We start from the raw sequence: 15,064 nt of genomic DNA on the forward strand, positions 1-15,064 counted from the left end.
CACAAGCAATGATTTATAATCTGTAGTTGCTTCGGAAAGATGGATGTTCAGACATAATCAGTCCATTTTGTTATTTTTTCACCTATTATACAGCAGCTGCTTCTCTTGTTTGGATGCTTCTTTACTCTCCTTTTCTTTTTTCTTATCATAATGTACCGTAAAACTTTAACTGATTCATAAAACGTGGAAAATAGTATCATGTCCAGCTTAGTTCTCCTAAATGACAGAGTCACTTCCTACTGGGTTCCTGGTGTCTCTGAGGAGGACGCCCCATGGATGGATTCAGCCACCGGGGGCACTAATACAGCCACCTGCTCCAGCTCCTCAGATGTGGTGGGTCTTTCTCGTGACCAGGACAGAGAAACGACCCCACTCCATGAGAAAAGGGATGGTCCAGATGCTAAAGACACCTGATACGCTTCATGGCTGTATCTGTGTCTTCACACACACCAAAGAGGTGTCAACCTGCTGAAACCTGTCGTGTGTCCTGCAGGTATCATGTCAGACACCCCAGAGTCAGGAAAGAGAAGGGAGAGAGACTGAGGCACACCTGAGCTTCTGCTCATTAAGTACAGGGAGTGCATCTACGAACAGCAGGCGCAGGAATGGGAAATCAGCACTGATTAAGCTCCTCATTGTAATACGATTGTAAGATGGTTTAATCGGTTGTCTTCTACTCCATTCAAGTGCCAGCTTCAAGTCATGGGTGTTAAAGGCCCACAGCCAGCAACAGAGACCTTGGGGTCTTGCCATGGCCTTGCTGATGACATCTGAACAAGCAGGGGAAATCACATGTGACAGGTTGGCAACAAAACAGCTAGTTTTGAGAATAAGGGCTTAGTCCTCACTCCACTGTCATGCTCTGCAGACAGCTAACAGCAATCCCGAGAGACCCTTTTGTGCCTCAAAATGAGCGATGCAAGGACGCTGACAAATGCAGCAGACAACTTGTACATGTTGCAACACTCGATATCCAAAGCAGAAGGGTCTTGCGTGAGGACCGGCGGAGTCTCTTCATCTCTGAAGCCCCGCGTGTTCCCCGAGCAGCCTGGATCCACAGGTGGCACAGGTCTGATGGAGTCAGATCGAAGCGGAGTTCCCGGACAGCCTGTGTTTGGGTGCAGAGCGGCTCAGACAGACCTGCAGAATTGCTCCAGCTGACTTCATGATTATCTCATCAGCGGCCACATGTCACAGAGGAAACTCAGTCATGGTTTGCCTTAATTTACAAGTGTCATCTCCTACAAGTGGAAAGAGGAGCATGAGAACAGCAAAGCTGAACTGATTTGTTCTGGCACCAGGACTGCAATGTGGCAAGATATACCTATGACTGTCACATACAAATTTAGTAGATAGCATGCTTGCTTTTTATTTGATTTTTAGCAGGTCTCTCCACAATAAATATAAGAGCAGAATGCATAAACAAAACACTTGGCACTTACAGTTTATCTTGGTGACGGAAAATTTGATTGATGAATAATAAGTTCAGAAAGTGGCAAATGCTCAACATAGGGCTAAATAACCTTTTGTTGCCTTTTTCTTTTTTTTTTTTTTTTCACAGCTCAGTTTCTCTTAGCTTTTACTCTTCCTGCCTTGAAGCTGCTTTGTTCTAGTGCTTCATCAGCTAGTGGGAAAAAAAAAACAACTGTCCTATTTGTTTCTTATATATTTTCACTGATCAAGTTGCTTATTGCCAGGGAAAGTCTTGAAGAGAGATCTTCTGAGTATCACATTGCTTCCTCCTTTCTCTTTCACTTCACTGGGACAGCGCCTGTGAGGCAGACCTTCCTGCTTGCAAAATGGTAATTTTAATCCCAATTATTACGATTACTGCAATACCAAAAGAGGGGAGGGGTGCACACAGGAAAGCAGAGCGAGGCAGCTTGAAGGAAACTCCAGTCGAAGTAGACTATGTTCGTAAAGCACAGAAGAAAACAACTATGGTACAGAGAGGGAAACTGAGGCGCAGAGCCTTACGGTGCATTGTGTCCAGGAGCATACAGGGAAGAGAGGCAAGCTGGGCCGCGCGGCTCCCAGTCCTGTGCCTTAGCAACGAGACCACTCTGCCTCTGCGCACAGGCTCGGCGAGAAGAAGGGGCAACCTTCTAGGAGGGAAATCCTTGCTGGATTAAGCACTTTGCCTGCTTTTCTCTTCTCACCCCTTACCCCCTTCAAAGCACGGAGGATGGGGAGGGGGCAAGGTGGTGAAACAGCACCCATCCTCCCCCACTCTTCATCCCACCCCACATCCAGCGGGGTATCGGGGCTCCTCAGCGGTCCCCAAAAGCTCGCACCCTCGGCCGAGGAGGAGGGATATGATTTGTAATTGCAATACTTTCATTACCGTCTCTTAGTTCTTTGCACACTAATGTCAAGAGCTTTGTCTTTGTAGTGTTATTGGCATTTTTCATCATATTCATGAAGTGTGGGTCAATTTTCTTCAAAAGGCTCACTTCGCCAACTTGCCACAAAGACAGACAGTAATAAATTCTACTAGTGCACAGCGAAGGCTTCGTAGCTGCAAGCAACAATAAAAAGCAATGAGCTGGGTGTCACTAAGTAACTCCAGTTTACACTGCATTTTCTTCTTTTATTGAAAACTCAGAATATGAATTTATTAATGAATACACAGGCCTACTTTGAAGGGGTGTGGGGGGGGTCCGAGTCAATTTATTTGGTATTCACACAGTGTGTGCCTACATTGTATTGTTTCATCATTTTATGGCCAGGCACAGCTTGTTAGGCTGTGGCCCTCCAGAAAAAAGCAGGCTCATATAGCAACACCTTGACGTAGATGTACAGCTGCTTTCACTGTGGCTGTCTCACCTTTAGCCCCGTCTGTCTACTGCCGGCTTTCATTTTCCGCATTCATACATCAATAAGCTTTGCATGCTGACACCTAATTTTGCAGGCTACTTTGGTTATGGAGGCCGTGTTTTGCATATCACTACCCACCCCCTTCTGACATCTACTGCCTTTAAAGAGGGAGAGAATAGAGAGAGCACGAAAGAGGGATTCTTTTCTTCTCAGCCTAATCAGAGATTTCTTTATATTTGTCAAAAGCAGATCTGCCAAATCAACTTTAATTGATTCTTCCACAGTTCTCGTGTATGATTTTTGAAGGACTGGGCTTGTGTTCCAAGACACAGTGTTGTGTTTCAAACAAATATGAGGTTTCTACAGCAAATCAAATTTGGATGCCAATTAGTTAGCATTTTCCATTCCAATTAAATTTGAGACCTTTCTGATTTTGAAAGACTTGTATGTCTATGCATGTGTGTATGTATGTATCCGTGTGCACCTATCTGTATCTATTCTACATATACATAAAGATATATACGTATAAAATATTTAAAGTGCCCTCGGTGCTCTAATAAGCAGGGAGGGGTTACATCCATCCATTTAAATATACATTTTGGAGGATTTTTTTCCACCTTGTTTATTTCACAAGGGCTTACCAGCCCATTCTAACCTGTTATGTGACACCGCAAAGGTTTTTACTTCTCAGTCAGGTGGCTAATGTCATTATATCGTTGACAACTCATAAAATGTTATAATCTAATAGGGCTTTCCCTCCCCACACGCACTCAGTGAAAGCTCATTGTAGCAAAGAAAGGATTAGGGGCAAAAGCAAGATTAATGGTTAAAAAAATGGAAGCAGGCGGAGTCCAGATACAATACTGTAGCTTAAAAACAAATATAATTTGTATATTAAAATGCATCTTTATCTAACTAGATTTACTCTAAATAAGCCAAGCATACTATATAAGGCATTTCCTACTGGATACTGCATATTTCAGCAAAGCCTGTGTATTTGTTTTGAATGAATTTTAAAATAATAAACTCCTCAAAAATCAGATTTTAGGCAGACTCATAACAGAGACTAAGACTGAATCCAACGCTACAGTGATGGGAAGGAAACAAAAGCTTGTTTAGATCACCTAGAACTAACCTGCGCAGTCACTGTCAACCATAAAACTATCCATGACAGTACTGTGCTGCGGAGGAGAAATTTTCCTGGCACCTGGGGCTCCGATTGCCACACAAGGCGTAAATGACCGGCCAGTGAGTGTTCCCCTCTCGGGTCCCCAAAAGGACCTCAAGACAGACAGACAACCCAGCTCCAGCAGACGTCAGGAGCAGGCAGACTCCCTCCTGTACTCTTCCAGGGCCTCAATAGCACGGCAGCGAGGAATTCACCCCCAGCAAATCTCAGGTGGGAACAAGCACATGCCTGCCTTTCTTTGGCAAAGAGATTAATTAGTTTGTTCCTGTTATAAAACATAAGTTAAGGAACAAAGACCTGAGCTCAAAAAGGTGAGAAAATCCAGACATACTTCACTGGCAGGGAAAAACAACCAACTTCAGGTAGGTTGGAGCTAGTACACCCTGCATTCTCCGTTCTGTCCTCCTACGTGTGACTACTAGCCTATGCAACCAAAAGCAGCAAAATGAGAAATTATGATGGCTATTGAACACTACTCACAAATTCACAGTGTCGCATCCGATGTCAATTAGCGTGCCTGTTTACATAATTGTTATACAAGGGGAAAATCTACAGTGTTAAACAGCCCTCAGATTCGCATTTCTGGATGGGCTTTGTTTTGTGGAGTGTTTAGCACACGTAGAATAAAATCCGTGGGAAACCTGCCTGGCATGAGATCTTTGACGGATTCATATTAGGAGAGGTTTTTTATGTGGTTTTACATCAAATTTTTCAAGAGAGTTTCTCTTTACACCTGGGTAAAAGCAAGCCTTTTGGGTGAATGTTCAGACTTGCTGATAGCTTAAATTTTGATTTGACTGAATGGACAGGCTGAGAAGGGAAATTTCAGAGAAGCATGAAAACATTTTGAAACTTTCAAAACAAAAATGTCTCAAGCCTTTCCTATGAATTCTCTTCTACTGCAATACCCTTTAATTGCTGCCTTGCATAAAAACAAAAGAGGTCAACGTTGAAATAAAACTCTGAAACCAATGTTGAATGTTAAACTGGCTTTTCATGGTTATGTTCATCTTTTTAATATTTTTTTTTGTTCTTTTTCTGTTTAATCGGAAAAAGTCCAGAATTTCATTTTTGGTTCAGCTGATGATCAATTTTTCTTCTATATTTCAGGATGTCTGCAATAACACGCCAAATCCTCTACTTATCTCCCATTGTGCTGACTTCTGTAAAAAATGTAGCCCTTCAAGCTACAAAATGATACAGGAAAAATCAGAGAACACACAATAAAGTCTATAGAATTATGAGCAGTATAGGGAAAGCAAATAGAAAAGAATTAGTCATTATTTCTCACAGCATAAGAACTAGGGTGCACCCAATTACAAGGCAGCAGGTTTAAAATAGCCCATAAGAAACACTTTTACAAAGAATAACTAAATTATGCAACTTGCTGCACAGCATGTTGCAAAGGCCAGGAATATAAATGGATTTGAAACACGATTAGACAAATTCGCAGTAGAGGTCTGTGGAGGACTGCCGAGCACCACGATCTGGTGCTGCCTCGACGCTGGAAGGACTGAAGACGCTGCCTGGTGCGGGTTGGGCACCTTCCCTCTCCATGCCCCGTGTCCTGACAGTGCCCCGGCCATGCAATCATGCCCGGACGGCGACATCACCCTTGCCAAGAGCCACCCACGATGCGATGCCGCAGGGACCACGGGTTCCTCGGGGACCTCCTCGGCTGGCTGGCCGCAGACCCTAAGGGGAGCAGCAAGGAGGGCTCCTGGCTGGAGCAGTACCTCCAAAGCCCCGAGGTAATCATACCTCTGCCAAAGGCACGTGAGCCCTTGATCCAGACCACACATGCAGCAAAAACAATAGTGCTGATGAGTGATTAGGTTGCTTTGTCTGTGAAGTGCTCATACCAAGGTGCACTTGTGTATCTGGTATGCAACAGTGCTGTATATTAAGGTCTTTATATATTTGTCACTTAAGGATACTTAATTGTAGGGTAAGCACAAAACAAGAAAATTCAAAGAGGGCCACAGGCAGATCTGAAAACAGTGACAAGAAGTGCCCTGTTCAGCTGCAGGAACGGGGTTGAGACATCAAGATGGGCACATGAATGTGCCAGGATTGAGCTGTCTTTAACCCCTGGCAAAGACCGGAGCAGAAGTTTTCAACCATTTTTTTGTTTTAGACCCCTAACACTTCCAGTGGAAACACGATTGCCTGTAGTAGGGAATTAAAGCCTCCTGACATAAGGCTTTTTTTGGTTGCCTTTCAGGCACCCTTTAGAGAAGTGATTCAGAGATGCTCTGGGAGGTGTGGCCCACAGCTGGAAACCTACAGGCACAGGAGTGAGCAAAGAGATGGGGACAGAGACAGGGAGCATCTGAGTTTGGGGTTTAGCTTTACCACCCACCATTCCATTTCCTATCTAACCGTGGTAAAAAAATAATAGAAAAGACCTTCATTTTCCTTCACAGTTTTAAGGTTAACAAGGACTATTAGATCATCTCTTCTGACCTTTTACATCCAGAGGCCATCAGATTTCCTCCAGTTTATGAGTACCTCCATAAAATCACAGCCTAGATTAAGTTCAATCATCAGTGAGGGAAATAAACCCGCTCCAGTCAGAAACGGATTTGTCTGAGGTTCAGTATGTGCCGCCATGGGCACTCTCATTATTCACATCCTTTCTAATTACTCTACTATTTTCCCTTTATATCCACAAACACGTTGTTAAAATACCGGGAATATTTAAATGACAGTGGTATCCCCATTTTGGTCACACTCTGTGACCACGGTAAAAAGGGTCCCCAATGGGAAGACTTGGACAGCCTAACCAGGCAAGGAAAAAAAAAAAGAAGAAAAAAAAAAAAAGGAGAAATCATCATTCTCCCGATCTCACATAAGCCCAAAGAGATTAAACGATTAGTCAAAAGTCACCCAAAAGTCGGTGGCAGAGACGGAGCTGAAATCTACTTTCTCAAGTCAAATCCAGAGTTTTAATCACCCGAACACCCTTCCTCTCCCTTCATTGCTTTCATTTATCATTTCAGGCTAGGCAGACTACATCGAAATGATGGCTTTGTGAAGCATAGAAACACAGTTTTACGGGCAATAAACAATAAATATGAACCTGAGAGACATCTCCACGAAACCTCCCTTCCAAAAACGAGTCCATTTTCTTTTTCTTCTTCTTTTTTTTTTTTTTTTTTCCTAGAAGATGGCAAAAGCCTTCCCTTCCCCTCCTGCCCGCACCCCTCCGCCGGGCTCCGCCAGCTCCCCGGCACAGCACGTTGGCTGTGGGATGGCACCGAGCGCTCCCTCTCCCTGCCAAGATGACAAAGTCCTGGCTGGCTCAGCCGCCGCCTCTGCCAGTGTACCAGAGAATCGGTTGTGCGATTTCATTTAAGCGCTGCTAACTAATTATTAACTGTAGGCTCAGCATTCAGGGTGCAGACAATGGGATCAGCCAGGCACCGCTCCACTGGCGGGGGGGCACCACCGTCAGCACGGGTTTCTTTTTAATTATTGTGCAGCGGAATCAGTCCTGGAGAAGCGAATTGAAAAGTATACAAAATTCTGATTAATAACCAGGGCGGCTTTTTTTCAGTTTTTCTCCAAGTTCCCGCCCACAGGACCCCAACTGTCTTTTCAGCTGTAGTACCAAAACCCGCATGCACTTTAAAAACTGGGATAAATCATTTTGCCTTACAGGACTGCTCCACGGCAATGAATTTTGCAGAGCTGAGCCCTAAACCTGCCTCTGAATCCAGCCTTCTGTGTACCCTGTGTGTGGACCCAGATTTGAACTCCGAGGATGACTCCTGGATGGTCTTGTTTTCTGGCACCTCCAGACAGGACATAAACCACTTGACAGGTTGGAGAGGCTCTGCTCTGGACCGAGGCCCAGATTTTACCATCTCAGGCCTTTGCTTGACGCTAGGCTTTGCTTTGTGTAAAGGCTGAGCCCATAAGGTATCTGTGCTGTCTCCTCTCCCAAGGAGAGCTATGCATCCCCAAAGATGGGAAATCTTTGTGATTTAGAAGCCAAAAGGGTGGTTTAGGACTTGCTGCTTGTATTAACAAGTCTGTCTTGTTGAGATAATTGTGGTTGCACTTCTGTTAATGTCCAGTGGGGCAATTCAGGACTTTCTGCCCCCTTCCCAACTGCACTGAGTAAGGGAGGCGACTCTGCCATCAATGACCCAGCCCTACTTACAGTTCCATCCCTGAGAATTTGACTCTCTTTCCCTCTGGGGTTAGTGGTGCTTGTCTGGACGTGTCACTCCTGCTACTGAAGGCTGCATTTGAAACCACACGTGTACTGGGGAGGCTGTAGAAATCTTTCTTTTCATACGGGTTCAGCTAATGGCCAGTTTTCACCATGAATCCAAGGAAAATAATAATCATTTGTCCGGGAAGCATTGACTTCTATATCCTCTAGCGTTCAAGTCACACTGGTTCTGTTACCTTTAAACTGCCAAACTACAGACCAGGTCAGGTTCACTGTGAAAGAGGTTGCAGCCTCATTCAGAAATTGGGAGCAACTCCAACCCTTAGCTTGACTTCGCAAGGTGTTTCTTCATCTCTGCAGCCTGTTAATTAACATGTTCACATCACAGAAAAAAAGCCAAGTGGCATTTTTATTCAAAATAATAGGAGAAAAAAAGCTTCCGGGTCTTCTGATAGAAGTGCTCCATCCTGGGAAAGCTTTGCTCCATGTAAGGGAATTCACGAGGCTGCTGTATCGCACAGAGCGAGCATGTGTTAGGGTCTGAAAGCGAACCCAGCCCTTTGGCGTGGCAGCCCATGCCATACCTGCAATGAAACCTCTCCTGTAAATGGAGACATCAGAAGGAGACGACATTCCCCAGGGGCAGGGGAAATGTTATGTGAATCATGCCTGACTCTGCTCAGGAAACATCTCTCTTAGTTCTGAGTGAAATTCTATACCAAAGACATATATTGTTAAATTAATACTTTTCGTCCTTTCCACTTCCAATACCTTGGTAGTGCTTTTTCTCTGAGCACTTATTAAAAAGAAGGAAGATATAGCCTTGCACGTGGCTAATAATTCTTCCCCAATATTTCTCAATTTACCCACGCAACACTCCATCTTCTTCTTCCTCAAGCCTTCCGATTTCGAGTCGTGATGCATTCAACCCGGCGTCCTGGCGCTGCTGCTGCTCAGGCTTGCTGCTGCATGGGTCTGTGTGCAGCAGGGACCCCAGTGCACGCCTGCTGCCTTCCACACCTCGCCAATGTGCTGGGAGGAGGAAAGAGTCCTCAGAAAGGTGGGTAGGAGGCAGCGAGTCATTCTCGGGTCGTACCAGCTCCTACAGCGCCATCCCTCAGCCTCAGCGTGGTGGGGTGTTGTGGGACGCCGTGTTTGACTCTCAACAAACTGCGTTGCCAGGACGACATTTATTATGATCCATAATGCGAATAAAGGATGAAACTGTACACGGCGCGCTGATTTGCTATAACTGTCATCCGCAATGATAGCCTCTAGTTTATACCTCAAATGAATTTTGCATGGATGGTGCCGATGCTACCAAGAGCTGCAGAGGTGTATTTCACAGAGCTGCCTGGGCCTGGCACGAAGATCATGCCACTTTAAACAGCGAATCTGTTATTGTGATGTTTGTGAGAGGAGAACAAGTGGGAAAGTCACTTTCAAGTGCAGCTCAGTGCTCTTTTAATGAGGAATGGGGTCTTCTTCAGAGTCAGCCAACTACTGAGGAGGAGCTGACACCCTTAGTAGTCAACATCCTCAAAACAGCTGACAGCTCCAGATAAATCAGTTTGTGTACTTCCTCCCCTTCTCATATCACCTGCAGTGACAGGAAAGCACTAATTTCCTTTGAGAGGGAGAGAGATGGATGCAGGCGTGCATCCTGGGCTTGTTGATCCTTCAGTGTAAAATTAACAAAAACAGAGGCCGGGGAGAACTGGGAATAGGCACGGCACTTTGTCAAGAGGAAGGGTTTGCCGTGGTACGGCCCCAGATTCATCATATGGTAATTTACAAATATGCATACGACAGAGTCACATTGCATTAGCCCCTGCAAGAAGCAGCTATGACAAATACGGGGTGTTCGGCGAGCCGACTGCCTGGCTCCCAGCTGGAGCTCTGCCCCACGCAACATGGGCAGGGCAGCACCCCACGAGCTCTGCTGCCCGCAGAGGGGACCCCGGGAGCTCCCGGACACCGTCCTGTCCAGCGGGGCTGCCCCCGTACTGAAAAGCTGCGATTGCAAATCGTGGTCCCAGTCCCAAACCTGAACAATCAAGTGCCTTAAGGAGCCTGGGATGCACAGCACCCTCGCTTGCTCATCCGCTGCCCAGGGCGATCAATAGGGAGCTGAGCAGCGAGTGCACCCGCTCGCACAGACAGTCCTCACCACGCACTTCCCGAATTCATTACTCTGACGCTGTCACATGGCTAAATGATGTTATAAAAATTAGATACTGCAGGCCATTACAAGCAGCGCACACTCTGCTCAGAACCCTACTGAAGAAACCCGCCAGACAAAACCATGGTGAAATTTCTGCCCAGCAGCCAGGGCAGCTCCCAGCTCCCCCCGCCAGCAGCCCCAGGCAGCAGTTTTGGCAGAGCTGCTCTCTCCTTTCCTTTTGTACCGTCCCTTCTGAGGGTCGGCTCGCTCCAGCGTGCTCACCGACCGTCACCTTCCCAGACACAGGCTCTGACATGAGGCGAACTGAAAGCAGGCAGAAAGGAAAGCAAGGCACCCAAGCTGTTTAAACAGGGATCTGAACTGCTCCCAGCGACCCTGTCCCAGGGAGGATCTTGCCCAAAACCAGACACACGCTGTCCAGGGCTGAAGACAGGCTATGTCCCCAGCCTCTGCTTGATGCACACCATATTTCAGCAGCATTTAAGAGTCCGTCTCCTGCACAAGGACCTTTCAGTGAAACTAAGAAAAAAAAAGCTCTAAAAATATACATGAGAATCTGAATAATCATGTCTCTCAACTCCTGTTTTCCTAAGCTGACTATAACTGCGGTGGTGCTGTGATGCATCAGGTTACGTTAGTTAAGTCACCAATGATTTCATCATACATATAGATATTATTTCATATATACATATACAAAGGGATACGATTGACGTGATCAAAGGAGACAATCACAGCAATGACATGTTGGAGCAAGAAACCTAAAAGGAGGTATTTGCCTTACAACCTTTTAAAAACAATTATGAATTCACATTTTAAATGAATGTATCTATATACGCATACATAAAACTATAAATACATCTAGACATGCATGCATGCGTGCACACACACACATGTATAATTACATACACATGCTCCTGTGGTTTTCTGCCTAAACTAGCGCCATGTGTTGTACGTTATCCCAGGGCCCAGAGCAGAGAGGCTGAAACCCACCTCTGGGCGCGGGGGGGGGGGTCAGGCAGCTTCTCCTGGAGCAGAAGCCCAGCGAGCTGCCCCATGCAGGGACCCTGTGCCCGTGGGCTGAGCACGGGAAAGCCAAGCAGCGCAGAGCCGTGTGGAACAAACGAGGCCATCTCAGGGGAAGAAAGCCAGCAGTGCTGTTCCCCATCTTCTGCTGTGTGCCAGGCTCTTGGGAGCTCACAGCCTTCGCAGGCTCCCCGGCTGCAGAGCACGTGCCGGATGCACCCCACGCAGCTGCCCCGTGCTCTGCCAGTGGCCATACCCGCCTGGGGGACACGGAATTACATGCTTCTGGGCAGAAGCCCTCGCTTTTGGTACAGTTTCAGACTAAGCTGGGCGGGTTTTTTCTTACACTGTTGAGTATTTCAGGGGAAAAGCTCTTTTGTGTGTAAATAACTGTTAGGTGCCTTTTTTTTAAAAAAAAAAAAAAAAAAAAAGCAGAGAAAATTCATAAAAAAAGCAGACAGAATTCATTTATATGAAAAATAGAGGGATTAAACATAGCCAATAAATTACAATAAACTGTCCACAGCGAACAATGCCACCAGATGACCATAATGGAGATCCAGTGCTCTTGTGCTTTTATTAAAAGAACAAAGCACTGCAATTAAATGTAAAATCCGGTAATATGTCATCGTACCTTAAGCATCCTTTTCTCATTCATTGAACACTGTCCTCTGATTTAATTGAAGCCTCTGGTCCCTTTGAGACAGCAATAGTCCTTACTCTAGGCCAAGTTTAGCATTTCATTATTTAGTAATCTGAGATGGAGTCATGCTATTGACTCTCAAGCAATCCTCTTTGCTTCTTATAACAAAAAGGATGCCCACAGAAATAATTGATACCACATTCTACTCTCTAGTAAATCGTCCCTTAGTGGATTGTGAAAAGAGGTTTTTGATTTAGACTTAAGAATAACAAAAGTTGGGTATATTTTTCACTGATGACCCCCATATGACATGTCCATAACCCCTTTCACAGCAGGAATGTTGGCCTAAAGGCATTTTAGCAGCTAAAATGAGTGACTAGAGGCTTTCCAGGTTTTGTTATATATATTCCATATATAAGTGATGCCTTCATACAGGAAAGCCATTTCTTTCTATAGAACAACTCGCTGCAGCCCTGATGCGGCCAAGAGCCGACACTCTCCTGGCTGGTATCAGGCAGCCATCGGTGCTTAGCACCTCATAAAGGCAATCAGCAACTTGCAGATTCATTACGGTTTTGCACGCTGGAAATGGGCTGAAGCCGCGTGGGGCATTTGCTTTCCTACATGAAACAAGCCAGGCGAGTCCGGCACCGGCTCCAGGGCTGAGGCCCTGAGATCAAGAACGGCGTTAACCTGTTTCCCAGCCCCGAAACACCCTGAGTTTGGGCAGAGAGCCCCTGCCAGTCCCTGGCGGCTGGCACTGAGCTGAGCCCACCCGCTTTTCCTACTGGAAAAAAGGTGCTGGTCTGTAGGATGGCTTCAACGCCCAGGAAGGTGGCACTCCCCTAACTCCTCTTGCTTAATGTGCAAGAGAGAAGTAGGCAGTGGTGGTGCTTTGTTCCAGGCTCCTTGCTGTGACTATGAAATGACCAGCACTAATAATGAATGCGGGCGCATGAAGTTAGTGATCCCGCACACCAAGGGGAAGCCTGCCTGGTCCACTCATTTGCGTTCAGCTCTCTGGTTCTGGCACTGGGAAAATGTAAAGTTGGTTAGCACACAGACGAGACATAGAGATAAGGATGCATCCGGGATTAGGACCTCAGCCCTCCCACGCATGACAAGAATCAAAAAGGAAAGCCTACCCTGCCGACTGCTTGCTTCCACACTCTGGCACCTCTTGTTCCTCAGAGCACTGAAAAAAGTGAGTTCTCACCAACTTTGGCAAACCAATGCCTATTAATCAAAAATGGCTGTTTCCTCTGGAAATCTGCACCATTGCTCCCAGGTGATGCAAGTGCAGAGCTAAGCTGGGGGCAGATAATAATAAACGCAAGAAACCTGCAGTTACCACTCACACTAATGGGAATTACACAGGTGGATGGGGGAAGAGTCCCCTCGTGGGGCTGCATCGCATAGCCCTGACCTCCGCCCACGAGCCTGCACTCCAGCTCAGCTGCATACAGTTCTGTAATCTATTTGCCACGTTAAATATTTCAAATTTTAAAATGTCAGGGTCAGAGCCAAAACAAAGTATTATAAGGGATAAGATTTTAATTCATCCAGTCCTGCGGGAGACATGGGGAAGGAGGAGAAATTCATGCCAATTATTTTGCGTTTTGGGAGAGTTATTTGACTGTAGGGCCAACCCCTACCAGAGCAGTTTTCTGCGAGTTTTGTTTTGTTTGTTTGTTCCTCTTCTCCCAGTACTCAAATTATCTCCAGGTCCTTAGATCCATTAGACTAATTAATATTAAGAACATATGCATATGCAAATGAGGCCATGGTGCCCATATATTTCACTTTACATGACAGCTTGAAGTGTAGTTGTGTGAGTCAATCAAATGCTATAAATTTGCTATGCACAAGAGATCATTAATATTAATTGGGGCATGGGCACTGTGCAGTAGCCCATGCCACCATTAGAAATGGACCCCTCGCTTTAATTGTTCAGCAAATCCTTTTTTTTTTTTTTTTTTTTTTTTTTAAAAATCAACGCCTATGTCCTGATTAAAATATGTATTTTTTTTTTCCCAGGTAGTCTTCAGAACAGTATCCGAATTGTATTAAAAAATACAGAGCAGACCTTTTCTAAGACAGATGGCACACAATGAGGTTAAAAAAAGTATCTTGAGATCCAACCAGCAAGAACAAAAAAAAAAATTGCTTGCATTGTTGTTTTCATTATCTTGCTTCTGTCATTTCATGAGCTTTGTATCTTGCAAGGAAAGAAAGAAGGGAGAAAAACTGTGAAATTAATCTTTTGTGCATGGCCTGATAAAGAAGAGACATGCTCAGACAAAAGATAGACTGAGAGAAGGTACCGTGATTGATGACTAAAGTAAAGGTGTCAGAAGAGTATTATGTAAATTACTGGAGGCACAGACCATTTCAGAGAGAATGAGAGGGAGAGGGGAAGCCAGAGAGAGAGAAAAAAAGGACTGCAGAGTCGATGTCACCAAGACACTGGTCCCCAAGCGCCAATTTCTTGCCATCTTTCATCTGCTCAGACAAGCTCACCTCACTTTCTATTTGGTTTGCACAATGTAACAAAGGAGGAAAAAACTGTCAACATTAGCATGAATACAGCCCAAAAGCGGGGTTCGAGCTCACAGCGTCTGAAGTGAATCGGTGAGACGGGAACTTTAAGAAAGGCAGCCTCAGCGCTCCTACGTGCGTCGGCAGCAGCAGTGGCTGGGAGCCGATTCGCTCTCTATTTTGTGTCAGAATCAGGATTCAGATAAACGGGTCCAGGGTCTTTCTCTGTGCTTAACACCCAGCTTTATATCTCTCCGCCTCTGCACGCCCTGGCACCCAGACGCAGGCACAGCCCGCGTGGACCCGCCAGCAGCCACCCACACGGCTCTTCTGCCCGGGCACCCTTTAACCAAACCCATGCACGCACCCGCAGCTGGACAGAAAGAGCAGGGAGAGCCACAGAGCTGACACCCACCAACCTCTGCCCAGAAAACCCACACACCATGGCCCCGGCACAGCCCGTCTCTGCCGCTCTGCTCCCTTCTG

At 45.8% G+C, this 15,064-nt stretch overlaps 1 protein-coding gene and 1 long non-coding RNA gene across 18 annotated transcripts in view; one reads left to right on the plus strand and one right to left on the minus strand.

The window, feature by feature from the left end:
- Window positions 1-15,064, minus strand: part of LOC137853213 (uncharacterized) — a 224,386-nt gene that overhangs the window by 186,397 nt on the left and 22,925 nt on the right. The window lies entirely within an intron of this gene.
- Window positions 1,755-9,225, plus strand: LOC137853216 (uncharacterized). The gene is made up of 3 exons (XR_011094335.1): window positions 1,755-1,802; window positions 7,670-7,832; window positions 9,088-9,225. It is a non-coding gene; the product is annotated as an uncharacterized lncRNA (long non-coding RNA).

This window comes from Anas acuta, chromosome 3, assembly GCF_963932015.1.
Source record: "Anas acuta chromosome 3, bAnaAcu1.1, whole genome shotgun sequence".
NCBI classification, from domain to species: Eukaryota; Metazoa; Chordata; class Aves; order Anseriformes; family Anatidae; genus Anas; species Anas acuta.